We start from the raw sequence: 13,500 nt of genomic DNA, 5'->3' as shown, positions 1-13,500 counted from the left end.
CTACACAACAAGAAAATTGGACTTTGATTACACATCAAGAGGAAAAAAAGAATGCTATCAAAAGTGGACATATTAGAATTTTGAAGGTGATTATTAGAAATGAGGTGAATGCTCCTACTATTGTTGAATAACAAGAAAACTCACATAATCTTTGTGAAACAACATGTTAATCAGTATTAGCTATTGATGAAGTTAGTTTTGAATATGACTATGCTTATTGAGTTCATGTGTAAGAGTGGAAAAAAAAGTACACAAATTATGGTGGTGAGGTTGCACAAGTCTCACCTTAAACTATAATCATTTTGGGAATGTGTCATTCTCTTGTTAAGTACATTTATTGATCAAAGTGGAGGATTGTGTATGGTTCCAAAGCTATAGAGTATGTGACACAATACTTACATGGTAGGCACTTGCTCCAAAATCATTTTGGAGCATTCTCCTTGCTTGTGTACTGTCTTTTTGTTTGCCTACTTACTTGTAGCTACAATGCCGAGGATGCTCTCACCTCTAACCTTGTCTTTCTACTTGGAATTAACTAGCACGTTGTAGATGCTCTCACCTCCAACCTTGTCTTCTGGCTTGAGATTGAGTAGTCTAATCAACACCCATGAATCCCATCAATTCAAGCTTGAGTGGCTCTCACCCAAACTGAAACCTTGAGGGTGCTCAAGTGGGCCCCACTTAAACAATACGAGTTCTACTTAGTCTCAAGCCTACACCCAAGCAAACATCTCAAAGGCCCAAGCACTCAAACACACTACTTGGCCAGTGCAAAATAGAAAGAAAGAGTGAGGTGATGGTGTTAGTTGTTATGGCCAGTGCAAAAACAGCTTGGCCCTCTTGTAGGCCTAAATAATTAATGTGGATATGGTGCACTCTAACCTATGTGTCATTCTAGGTAGGCCCAAGGTGGTTGCCATCAAGAAAAAAAACATAGTTCCTTCCTTACCCTAAGTTGGGCAATATTTACAACTATAGGTCCACAAATGCAGGTAGTGTGCAAGCATTTTTTCCAAAGCAACTAACACATCCCAACTACTGAATATTTTCGCCCACAAGCACTGCCAAAGGTATGCATTTATCTTATTAGAGATGAAATCATCGTGACAGAGTGAAAAAATACACACACTTAAAAAATGCTACTATTTGTCAATGCGCGTGTAGTTCACCTAGTAGAACGGTTGGGTTCCAGGATGGGGACCCGGGTTCGATGCCTAGGGACTACACGACGGTGGCGCGCTTGTTGAGACGATGGTATGTATCCACCTTTCCAAAAAGAATAAATGCTACTATTTATTTTTAATAATCATTTTTGCTCAAAAAATAATTCATTGGATTACCACATGGAGAGAGAGAGAGAGAGAGAGAGAGAGAGAGAGAGAGAGAGAGAGAGAGAGAGAGATTTTAAAAAAAATGTACACATGTCCCCTTGTTATAATCATTATAAACATACCATTCCATGTTTAGATGAGCAATATCATTGATGAAAGTGGAGGATAACAATTTTTATGGAATCTTATAGCATATGACAATGTGCTTTCATAAGACAATGTGCTTTCATAAGTGATACCTACTTCAAAATCATTTTGGAGTGTTTCTTTTTCTTGTTTAATATTTGTTACCAAGTTGTCGTGTATATGGTAATGATATTAGGCACATACATTGAAAACAAGATATAAGGATGTCAAACTCAAAGAAATAAGACTAACAACACTTTCCAAACACTAGTTTAGTAAGAGGACATAAAAGTATCCTAGGATAATATGTCATGTTAACTCAAGAACTTGTTTGATTTAATTATACACATAAAAAAACATTTTTCTTTCTCATTTTGAACTTGTTTAATGTCTGTTACAAATTTTTGTTTTGTTACAACTCTGATAAAGTATCTACATCTTTAAGTCCTCTTAACACTAGTTTGGTAAGAGGACATAAAAGTATCCTAGGACACTATATGTCATGTTAACTCAAGAAGTTGCTTGATTTAATTGTACACATTAAAGAAAACATTGTTCTTCCATCTTTGCTTCATCTAGCATTGAAAAAAACTATTTTTGGGACAATTGGGGAATCAAGCACTGAATTCATCAATTATTGAAAAATTGACCCAATGGATGAAGTATGAAATTGAAACCCTTTTTTATCTACCTTAGGAATTGCAAGAGATCATCTTCCTTGCTTGGATTTTGATCCAACGGCTATAATAATTAAGTTTTGAAAGTGCTAACTCTTAAATTCCCTAATTTCGACCAGGCCTATTAGGAAGAAGATCACCCCATCTCTTGAGTTATTTCTTTTTTATCATAAGAAAATTTCTCTTTCTAATCATAAGCAAGAGCTTCGGTTAACACTAGAGGCTATGGTATGCCTCAATTTGCATGAAATGCATCTCCAAATAAAAACTCAACCCTTGCATGTGGTCATGGTAGGCCACATAAATAAACTTAAGAGGGCACTCTTAAGGTGGAAACCCACATGGTGAAGGTATGTAAGAAGCCATGCATCTAGATGGTGAAGGTTCTAATGATCATGGACAACCTCTAGAAATGGATGAACCACAAGTGATGTGGACGAGAGGTAGGATGCCCAAAGACTTTCCAAAGAAGCATGAAGGTGGAAAACCAAAATTAGCTTGCAAATCTTTTGAAAAAGGGACATTAGCAAAAGCCTTTTGAGGAAGAGGGCGCTCAAGTAAAGAGCTTACCTTAAACAAGTGTCGCTTGGTCTTTTTTGCCTTAAAGCCACAAATGCAACTTCCCGATGTGGGTATGCTTACTATCCGTCTCGTCCTTACTCCGTTGTCACACCGGAATGCTTCCTTTGCTAAGGGGGCGAAAGAAGAGCTCTCTTTGCCTAAATGGAGTCAAGACAAGAAGAGTCTTTTTGTGGTGGTGCTCTCTCACAAGAGGTGGATAGAGAAGAAACTCAAAAGAGAGATGTCTACACTCAAACCTATTCAAGCAAGCAAACAATCAAGCATGCAAGAATCCAACACAATACAAGCAAGAAAGAGTAGAGAAGAAGGAGAGCTCCCAAGTATTCTATTGTAAGGAAATGAGCTCAACGTAAAAAATGACTTATACACAAATGACTAGTGTTCACACTTGGTCGAAATAGTCCCAAGCCACTAGGTCCAACGTTAAATAAGTATATACATGAAGTTTCTGGCTTCCCTATTTCGTTAGGGTAGGGTAAGTTCACTTTATAAATTCTAGTACCATCACATCCTCACTCCATTGTGACACCTTCCTTTGCTAAAAGGGGGTGAAGGAAGAACTCTCTTTGCCTACATGGAGGCAAGAAAAGAAGCGCCTTTTTATGGTGGTTCTCTCTCACAAGAGGTGGATAAGAGAGAGAGAGAGAGAGAGAGAGAGAGAGAGAGAGAGAGAGAGAGAGAGAGAGAGAGAAGTCTACACTCAAACCTATTCAAGCAAGAAAACCATCAAGCATGCAAATATCCAACACAATACAAGCAAGAAAAAGTAGAGAAGAAGGAGAGCTTACAAGTATTCTATTGCAAGTGAATGAGCACAATATCAAAAATGAATTATATTACAAGTATTCTATTGCAAGTGAATGAGCACAATATCAAAAATGAATTATATACAAATGGCTAGTGTTCACATTTGGTCCGTCATATCTTAAAAAACATAACTTAAAAATAGTCCCAGGTCACTTGGTTGAGCCTTAAATAAGTATATACACGAAGTTTGTGGCTTCCCTATTCGGCATTAAGCTTAGGGCAGGGTAAGTTCACTTCATAAATTCTAGCACCATCGCATCCTCACTCCGTTGTGACACCGGAATGCTTCCTTTGTGTCACGGATCTAAATTTCTAGGAGAATAGAATTAAAAGAAACTTGCAAGAATTTGATTAAATCAAATCAAATAGCTCATCAAATACCACATGTTCAACATATTCAATATTTGAGTGGAAAACAAATAATACTTAGCTCACAAAGAATGACTCCAAGATTGGGTGCAATCATCCCCCCTCATGTGTGAGGCCTCTCCCCACATGAGTATTTATAAGATACTTTATTCCAAATTAGGCCATCGCCTCCAAAAAATACAAAAAGATACTTTTTTTGCACGACACTCTCTTATGCTCAAAATAGAGTGCTCATAAATTAAGGCTAGGGTTTAAAGCATATCACACTTTAAACCCTATATTAAAGTTCAAGTTTATGCTTGATAAACTAAGGCTTTTCTAATAAATCAAAATGTGCACAAGCTAGCACATGTATATACAAAGCTTGTTTACAAAAATGGGTAATAAATATGTGCAAATTCTCCTCAATCTTTGGAATCCTCTTCACCTGTAAAATAACCAACAATAAATTGGTAAACAAATATTCCATAAGTATACAAACCATATCCACACACATGTTTGCCAGGCATAAGTAACCCAGGAATCACCCTTCCATTCAAACCAACTGAAACAAGCATTAGAGGTCCCAAATATACGTCAATATCCACCAAACATATTAATATTTATAATGGCATCACCCATGATATTAACATGATTTGGCTTGATGCAAAGATACCCAAGCTTCCCCGAATTATCTAAGAGGGTGGAATAATATTTTTAAGAGAGCTTAAAATATATTCCCATAACATTCCCTCTTGCTTGAGTTTGCAATTGCCCTCAATTGCCAGTTTGTTGGAAAGAACCGAGGATCTCAAGGAAAGAACAAAAATATTTCTCAAGCACCCATCTTGCATCTTCACACAGGGATGATTTTGTAAAGTAACTAAATATTATATATATTGATTTCCAGTACGAGTTGATGTAATCTGATGAGATCAATGATAGCATCTGGAAGCAAAACTTCTTCCTCACCCCTCAATAAGAGGTGGTTCCTCATACACAAGATGAGTGGGAAGTGATCCCTTGAAAGGTTTTAACAAATTGATATGAAATGAGTTATTAATCTGCCAATGAGAAGGTAATTCAAGTTTATATGCAACATCATTAATTTTGTGAATCACCTTAAAAGGTCCATAAAATCTTGGGGTAAGCTTAGCAGTTGGAAATTTTTCAACACTCCTAAGTGGACATTTATCAATTCTCACAAGTACATATCTCCAATTTCAAAAGATATTGCTTTATATTTATGGTTTTCTTTCTTAACATATTATTCTTGGGCATGAGCAATAGAATGTTTTACATCATTCAAAATGCTACTAAAATTGATAGTGAATTGATTAGTAGCTTTGATTTTGTGGGAAAGTCTAGTTGCCGGAATAGGCAAAGGCTTTCCATACACAATTTTGAAAGGTAGCCGAATGAGGAGGAGTATTATTGTAAGCAAACTAGAGAAGATGAATATACTTATCCCATGAATTAGGTTGTTGGGCAACATAGGCTCTGAGAAGATCTAAGATAGTACTATTAGTAACCTCAATTTGTCCATTCGTTTCTAGATGGAAAGCTGTAGAAAAATCTACCTTAGTGCCTAAGTTGGAGAAAAAAGTGATCCAAAAGTTATTATAAAACCTTGAGTCTCTAGTAGAAACAATGACTTTTGGCAATCGTGACGTACAAAGATTTATTTAATAAACATAATCGTAGCTTACTGAGAAGTCAAAGTTTTCTTATAAGGTAAGAAATATGCTTGCTTATTTAAATGATCAACTATAGTCCAAATCATATCATTATGAGTCAATGTAGTAGGCAAACCTATAAATGAAGTCCATAGATATTTGTTCCCCCCAAGTATCATTATGGATTGGTAGAGGAGTAAGAATTTCTTGGGTCTTACCTTGTAGCTTTAATTTTTTGACAAACAGAACATTGAGCCACAAATTTCGCTACATCTTGTTTAAGATAAGGCCAAAAGAATTCTCTAGAGAGAGTAGTTGAAACACCTCGATGACCCATATATGGTGGTTGATGCATTTCCTCCAATATGAATTGTTTGAAAGGTTGTGTAATACACAACCTCTTTTGGAAGAAAAGATAACCGTCATGGCATGAATAATCACCAATAGGGTTCCAATTATTGTCTGCAAAGTTTGGGTCCTTATCATAGGATTCTCTCATGGGACTCAATGGTTCACTTTGAATAATAGAAATGTTGTGAACACTGGGACGTCTGCTTAAGTCATCTGCACCGCCGCAACATTTTCTTTGCCTGATTGATATTGAATCATAGGTTAAAAACTCTAGATAAATGAAGCCCATTTGATATGTCGATCAGAGATCAATGGGGTGGGTCAACAAATGACGAATGCTTTGCTAGTCTGTCTTGATTAAGAATTCAGATCCCATTAAATAATGTTTCTAAAGTCTTAAAACATGCACAACAACAGCTAATTCTTTGTCATATGTACTATAATTTCTTTTTGTTGGTTTGAGCTTATGACTTTCATAAGCAATGGGATGTCCATCCTGCATAAGAACAGTACCAAAGCCTTGTCCACTTGCATCAGTAACTCTACAAAGAATGGTCTTGAAAATCTAGTAGTGTAAGAACGGGTGCATGGGTCAATGCTTTCTTAAGTTCAAAGAAGGAATGATCCTGTCTACTAGTTTAATCAAAATGTCTAGCTTTCTTAAGAAGTTCAGCTAAAGGATGTGCAATGTATGCAAAATTTCTGACGAACTTCCTATAGTAGCTACATAATCCAAGAAAAGATCAGAGTTCGTGAAATCATGAGGTCTAGGCCAATTAGCAATGCTTTCGATCTTTTTGGGCTCTACTCGAATACCATCAGTAGAAACAATGTATCCTAGATATTCAATTTCTTCTTGAAAGAATATTCTCTTTTCAAAATTAACATAGAGCTGATTCTCTTAAAGAAGTGAGAACACTTTTTCTAAATGATGTTTGTGTTCTTGATGATTCTTACTGAAAACTAAGACATCATCAAAGAATACTACAACAAAATTTTGATATTTCAAGAATATTCTATTCATCATTCTGTTAAAAGTATTCGAAGTATTAGTCAAACAAAATTTTGATATTTCAAGAATATTCTATTCATCATTCTGTTGTCTCCTTTTTTCGTGCAGCTCTTTTTCTTGGGTATGAGTTAAAAATGTTCTTAGTCTACCATTGGAGATAAATTTTTTTGTCATCTTTTATTAACCACATGGTATGAGTTTCATAGTGAATCTAGATTATGTTCATGTCTCCATGGCATACCTAAGATGACATCCACACCATGCAAAGGAGAAACTAGGAATGTTCTCTTTTCTTTAAGTGAACCCATTTCTAATTCTAAATCCTTAACCTCTTTTGTGCAGTTGTACTTAGTACCTTGAAATGCAGCTTTTACTTTGTAACTAGAGTATGATGCATCAAGGTTAAGTACTTTCAATGCTTTTTCAGAAATGAAATCATGCGAGCTACCATCATCATGCAATATATAAATTGATTTTTCTTTTATTTTGCCTTAAATTTTTAATGAATGCATGAATTGAAAACTTACCTTCATCCGAATAATCGGGATTAGAGTTATCCTCGTGCTTGAAAGAATCATCGTCATCTTCTTCAATAACGTTGAGTCGAGCCACCGATGTGGAATTTTTCTTCTTATCTTGTGCGAGGTGTCCTTCCTTGTGACATTTGTAACATTTGAAGACTTGATTCTTTGGTTGACCAAGTTATTGTTGTCTTTTTGAGCATCTCCTTTAATCACATCTTTACCCTTGTGCAGCTTGGATTTATCAAAAGTACTAGAAGGGAAAGAAGGTTTAGTAGACTTATCCTGCATCATCCTGAAATCTCTAGAAGTAGATGTTTTAAGCTCAAAATTTAAAGAGATCCATAGCAGAACTAATATCATGCGGATGAAACATATTAACGTTAGCCCTAATGGTAGAGTTAAGTCCAGCAATGAATTTTCTTCGTTGCTCTTTTTCCTTGACGTTTTCAATCACTTGAACCTGTAAAAGAATGTCCCAAAATTTGTTAATGTAGGCTTGGACATTCTCTTTCTCAATCTAGCGTAGAGTGTCGCATCGTTGACACACTTTAGCCTTGTACTGAGATGGTAGAAAATGCTTCTTTAAGAGTCTTTCCATGTTGAAGGTCGATGTTTACCCTGCTTGATGACATTCCACCATAAAACAGCACTTTCGATCAAGTGATTACAAGCACATTTAATTTGTCCTTTTTCTGAAAACTTTTTGCTAGAGAAATAGTCATCTAGTTGACTAATCCATGCAATAAAAACTCATGCATCCTTCTTGCCATCATAATTTTGGAAAGTGAATGCCTTTTGGCTGATTCATGAGTCCTTCCGGGAATTCTGAGCACGCAAGGTAGCTTTAACAATGCATCTAACATGATCACTTTTCTCCTCGTCATAGTTGGAAGAGTCACATTTGCGTTTGGAACGCTTCACTTGCTCTAATTTGCGTCGGAGTTCTTGCTTACTAGCAATTTGCTCTTGGAGTGCTAAGATTTTCTCTTGCACAGTGGGTTGTGCAGATAGAGTGGCCATTGCAATTAAATAGATAAAGACAATGTAATTTAATAATGCAAATAAATAAATAAAGATGAAAAACTTGGCTCTAGAATTGTTGAATTCATTGTCAATTGGTTGGTCTAGTTAGCGTCCTACAAGAATTGCCGAATGCCAATATTCCTTTGATGCTCTTGAATGTCTGAAAATTTTATTGCATGAGGCTCTGAATTTTTCACAAAAAAAGGTGAAATCTTTTTTCTGAAAATTTTTTGCATATCCAAAATTCTGAATTTTTACTGTGTTGAGTTCCCTTTCCTCTTAGAATCGAACTCCTTTGGAAACCTTTTAGAGATAAGCTTTTAAGGCCTATAAGGTTTTATAAGCTTTATACTAATAAGCTTACTATAGAAGCTTATAGTTATAAGCTTTTACTTTACAAAGCTTATTAAGCTTTGAAAAAAAAAAACGTAGCTCTGTAAAAGAAACCTGCTAGCGCTATCGAATCGCCCAAAAAAGAAGAAGAAGAAGAAGAAGAAGAAGCCGCCAATCACGATCCAAAGAGGTGAGGAGAGCTGAATTTCTGAAATTCTGCGATGCCCGCCGCCATGGAGAGAAGAGTCATGGAGAGAGAAAAAAGTAGCTTAATTAATTAAGCTTTAATTTCAAAAAAAAATTCAGCATGCAAGAAATTAGCGCTTTTCAAAAGAAATTGATTTGTAGAAGATTATGCTCCCTCCATTATGGATTTCTGCATCTTACACTGGTTTTAGCAATTGGATTATGAAACTCAAACCTCTTTTAAGAGCTAATTCAATCCATAGGGGTAGATCATAGAGAGGTTATGAATTTAGGAAAACCACTCTTCAAGAAGAAGAAGGTGGTTTCATGGTTTTCTACATAGTCCTTGATCCTTTTCTCTTTTCCCCTTGGATAATAGAGTGCAACTCTTCAAAAACCTTTCAATCAAGCTTTCATCTTCAAAAACCTTTCAATCAAGCTTTCATCTTCCTAGTATCAAGCTTTCATCTTCCTAGATCCTTCATGCTTGCTCTCATACCACTTTCATGGATCTAAATTTGTAGGAAAATAGAATTAAAAGAAACTTGCAAGAATTTGATTAAATCAAATCAAATAACTCATAAAATACCACATGTTTAACATATTCAATATTTGAGTGAAAAAATAATAATACTTAGCTCACAAATCATGCCTCCAAGATTGGGTGCAATCATCTCCCCTCATGTGTGTGGCCTCTCTCCACACATGAGTATTTACAAGATACTTCCAAATTAGGCCATAACCTCCAAAAATACCAAAAGGTTCTTTTCTTGCACGACACTCTCTTATGCTCAAAATAGAGTGCTCATAAATTAAGGCTAGGGTTTTAAGCATATCACGCTTTATAAAATATTAAAGTTCAAGTCCATGCTTGATAAACTAAGGCTTTTCAAATAAATCAAAATGTGCACAAGCTATCACATGTATATACAAAGCTTATTTTAAAAAATGGTGTGCCAAGTATAAATATGTGCGAATTATCCTAAATCTTCAGAATCCTCTTCACCTATAAAATAACCAACAATAAATTGGTAAATAAATATTCCATAAGTGTACAAACCATAACCACACACATGTTTGCCAAGCTTAAGTAACCCAAGAATGACCCTTCCATACAAACCAACTGAAACAAACATTGGAGGGGCTCCACACATATGTCAATATCCAATAAATGTATTAATATTTATAATGGCATCACACATGATATTAACATGATTTGGCTTGAGACAAAGATAATCCAAGCGTCTCCAAATTATCTAAGAGGGTAGAATAATATTTTTAAGAGAGCTTAAAATATATTCCCAACACTTTACTAAGGGGGTGAAGGAAAAGCTCTCTTTGCCTAGATGGAGGCAAGAAAAGAAGTACCTTTTTGAAGTGGTTTTCTCTCACAAGAGATGGATAGAGAAAAAACTCAAGAGAGAGACAGAAGTCTACACTCAAACCTATTCAAGCAAGCAAACCATCAAGCATGCAAGAATCCACAATACAATATAAGCAAGCAAGAGTAGAGAAGAAGGAGACCTCACAAGTATTCTATTGCAAGGTAATGAATGTGTATTGCTCAATGTTAAAAATAACTTATATACAAATGGCTAGTGTTCACACTTGGTCGGTTATAACTTAAAAACTAAAACTTAAAAAATAGTCCCATGCCACTAGGTCTAGAGGCTTAAGTATATACATGAAGTATGTTTCTAGCAATGAGCTCAGTGGAAGGTTGTTTATAAATTCTAGCACCATCACTCCATTGTCACACTGGAATGCTTCCTTTGCTAAGGAGATAAAGATAGAGATAAGAAAAGAAGAGCCTTTTTGTGGTGTTTCTCGCTCACACAAGAGGTGGATAGAGAAGAAACTCGAGAAAGAGATAAGACTACACTCAAACCTATTCAAGCAAGCATATAGGAATCCAACACAATACAAGCAAGCAAGATTAGAGAAGAAGGAGATCTCACATGTATTCTATTACAAGGGAATGAATGTATATTGCTCAATATAAAAATCACATATATAGGAATGGCTAGTGTTCACACTTTAGAAATTTTAGCATCCTTGCGTTCTTACTTCGTTGTCACACGGGAATGCTTCCTTTGTTAAAGGGGTGAAGGAAGAGCTCTCTTGGCCTAGATGGAGGCAAGAAAAGAAGTGCCCTTTTGTAGTAGTTCTTACTTCGTTGTCACACGGGAAAGCTTCCTTTGCTAAAGGGGTGAAGGAATGGAGGCAAGAAAAGAAGCGCCCTTTTGTGGTAGTTTTCTGTTGGAAACATGGATCCTCCCACTTCCCGAGAGGTCACCCATCCGAGTTGTGTTCCTGCGCAAGCGCGCTTAATTGAGGTGTTCCACAAATTGGTCTAGCCATCCAAACCCCAAAACCTTAAGGTGTTAGGTGACCTTTGATAATCCAATTTGTAGAAACCTCAACTTGTTAAGATTCAAATGCAGTCTCACCACGTGAGCTAGTTCTCTCTAGAAGTGTGGATTGCATGTCCAACATCCCCCCTCAAGCCACACTTTGGTTGAGGTCTTAGCTTCCAACATCACAACCTGGGCTTTGATACCAATTGTTGGAATTAGGGTTAGGGTTATAACAAAGCACACACATAAGATAAAGAAGCTTAAGAGCACACAAACTCACTAGATTAGAATTAACAAATGTGTGCTAGATACAAAAGATAAGTACACATCCCAAAATGAGTAGATAAGAGGGTGTACATACGTACGGGAAAAAAAACTCCTAGTGAGGGAAAAAGTGCCCTGGAGGTCCTCAGCGTGTTCACACACATCACTACCATATAATACTGCATTCTCTCTCACAAGACACTAGCCTTTACAACTCCCCCACATTGGGCACTTTCAAAGCTGCCATGCTTGATGCGACAGTATGATTAAGCCCTTTCTTCTCTCCTTATGTGGCCACCCATGGCCACCTTGACTCAAGATACACTTCAGTGGGGCAAACTTTATCCTATATAAAGCCCCTCTTGTATGCAAATTGGACACACAATATGTGATACATGGATATGGAATCCACTACGATGTAATGTTGTTATGTTTGTATGTTTATCTTGTATCTTTTATCTTGTTCTTGATCCATGTCTCCTACTCCATGCTCATGTTTACATGTATACTCCATGGCTATGTGTGTAGGAGCATGTGATTTTTTTCATGTTAGCAAGGCTATGCTAACACTTGGCCATCATGACGGAACGAGAAGCTTCGATCTTCTCCTTGTCTGCAAGCTCTTGATTAGAAGTCTAGTGCCTAATCCATACGTATTTCTTGCAAGAAGTGATTAGTAGCATACATGATTCTTTCTTGATTCTAAATCAACCATGATGTTTGTTGCTTTTTTCAAAACCCTATGACAAAGGAGATTAGGTAGAGTCTTGGTGTTCTTGATATTTTTATCATGTTTGATGTTCTTGATATTTTTATAGTGTATCATTAAGTGCTTCTTGCATCTTCCCATGTTATTAAAAGCATGCTAAAAAGCTTAATTGCAGCTATGGCGACCTCGAATGATCGTTTCCTCCTTTAGCTAACACACAACCCTGTGATGCCTAGAGCTTCTTTGCTGCTCGATGAAGGCTAGGCTTGTGTTATGTTGGCTGAGTTAAACGCTACTTTGTTGAACCTCTCGCTTGCTACCACCTACTCAATGTTGTTGGTTTACCTTACCACTCCATCTTCGTTGGAAGTCTAGGTTTTCTTTGGCTTAGGATTTAAGTCGGGAGGCTTGGGAGCAATGATTTGCTCAATTTCGTCATGACCTTCAGAGTCATATTCTGTGGTGTCTCGATCCAGATCCATGTAGTAGGCTGGTGAGGGCCATGAATCCCAAGAGAATGGAGATGGGCAGCTCTTCCGGCCTCCGCCATGGTATTGGCACCAGCTACAGGGGCGGCCGGATCAGTAGAAGCAACGGAAGCGGGGGTTTGCCCTCTTCATTTACAAATCACTGGAGTCTGCCAAGTGTGTCTGGAAGAGCATGTTGGCATCAGCTTTTCTGCAAGCTCGATGTTGAGGGTGCAAAACAGAGGGCAAAACATGTCTGAGCTCGGCATGGGGCAGCCTGGACCAGGTCCACCACCTTGAAACATTCCGTATGGAGGGGCACAATATGGTGCGGCACCTCAAGGCATGATGACGCAAGGTGTTCCTGGGACTTAACTAGCTTTGCTTGTGCTTTGAAATTGAAATCTTTTGTATGGGCGTAGGTGGGTATGTGTCTGTGAGTGAGAGTGAGAGTGAGAGTGAGAATCGTGCATTTACTTTCAAAAACCATTCAATGATATAATTATTATTGTGTCTGTATGTATGTATGTATGTCATGATTGAATCATTATCATTTATGCTTGTTACCTTTGTTTTGAGAAAAGAATTGTATAGTCCCAAAAGCATTTGGATTAACTCCAATATAATGCCGTTATCCTCTTAGGCTTATCCTTAGATGGTAGAATGTGCTGATCATTACTATTCGTCAACATAGTTTTGTCCTCATTAGAAGAGCATTTGCTTTGTG

Source organism: Cibotium barometz, chromosome 38, assembly GCF_041138505.1.
Source record: "Cibotium barometz isolate CiBa-2024 chromosome 38, ASM4113850v1, whole genome shotgun sequence".
Lineage (NCBI taxonomy): Eukaryota > Viridiplantae > Streptophyta > Polypodiopsida > Cyatheales > Cibotiaceae > Cibotium > Cibotium barometz.
This window is presented reverse-complemented; position numbering follows the sequence as displayed.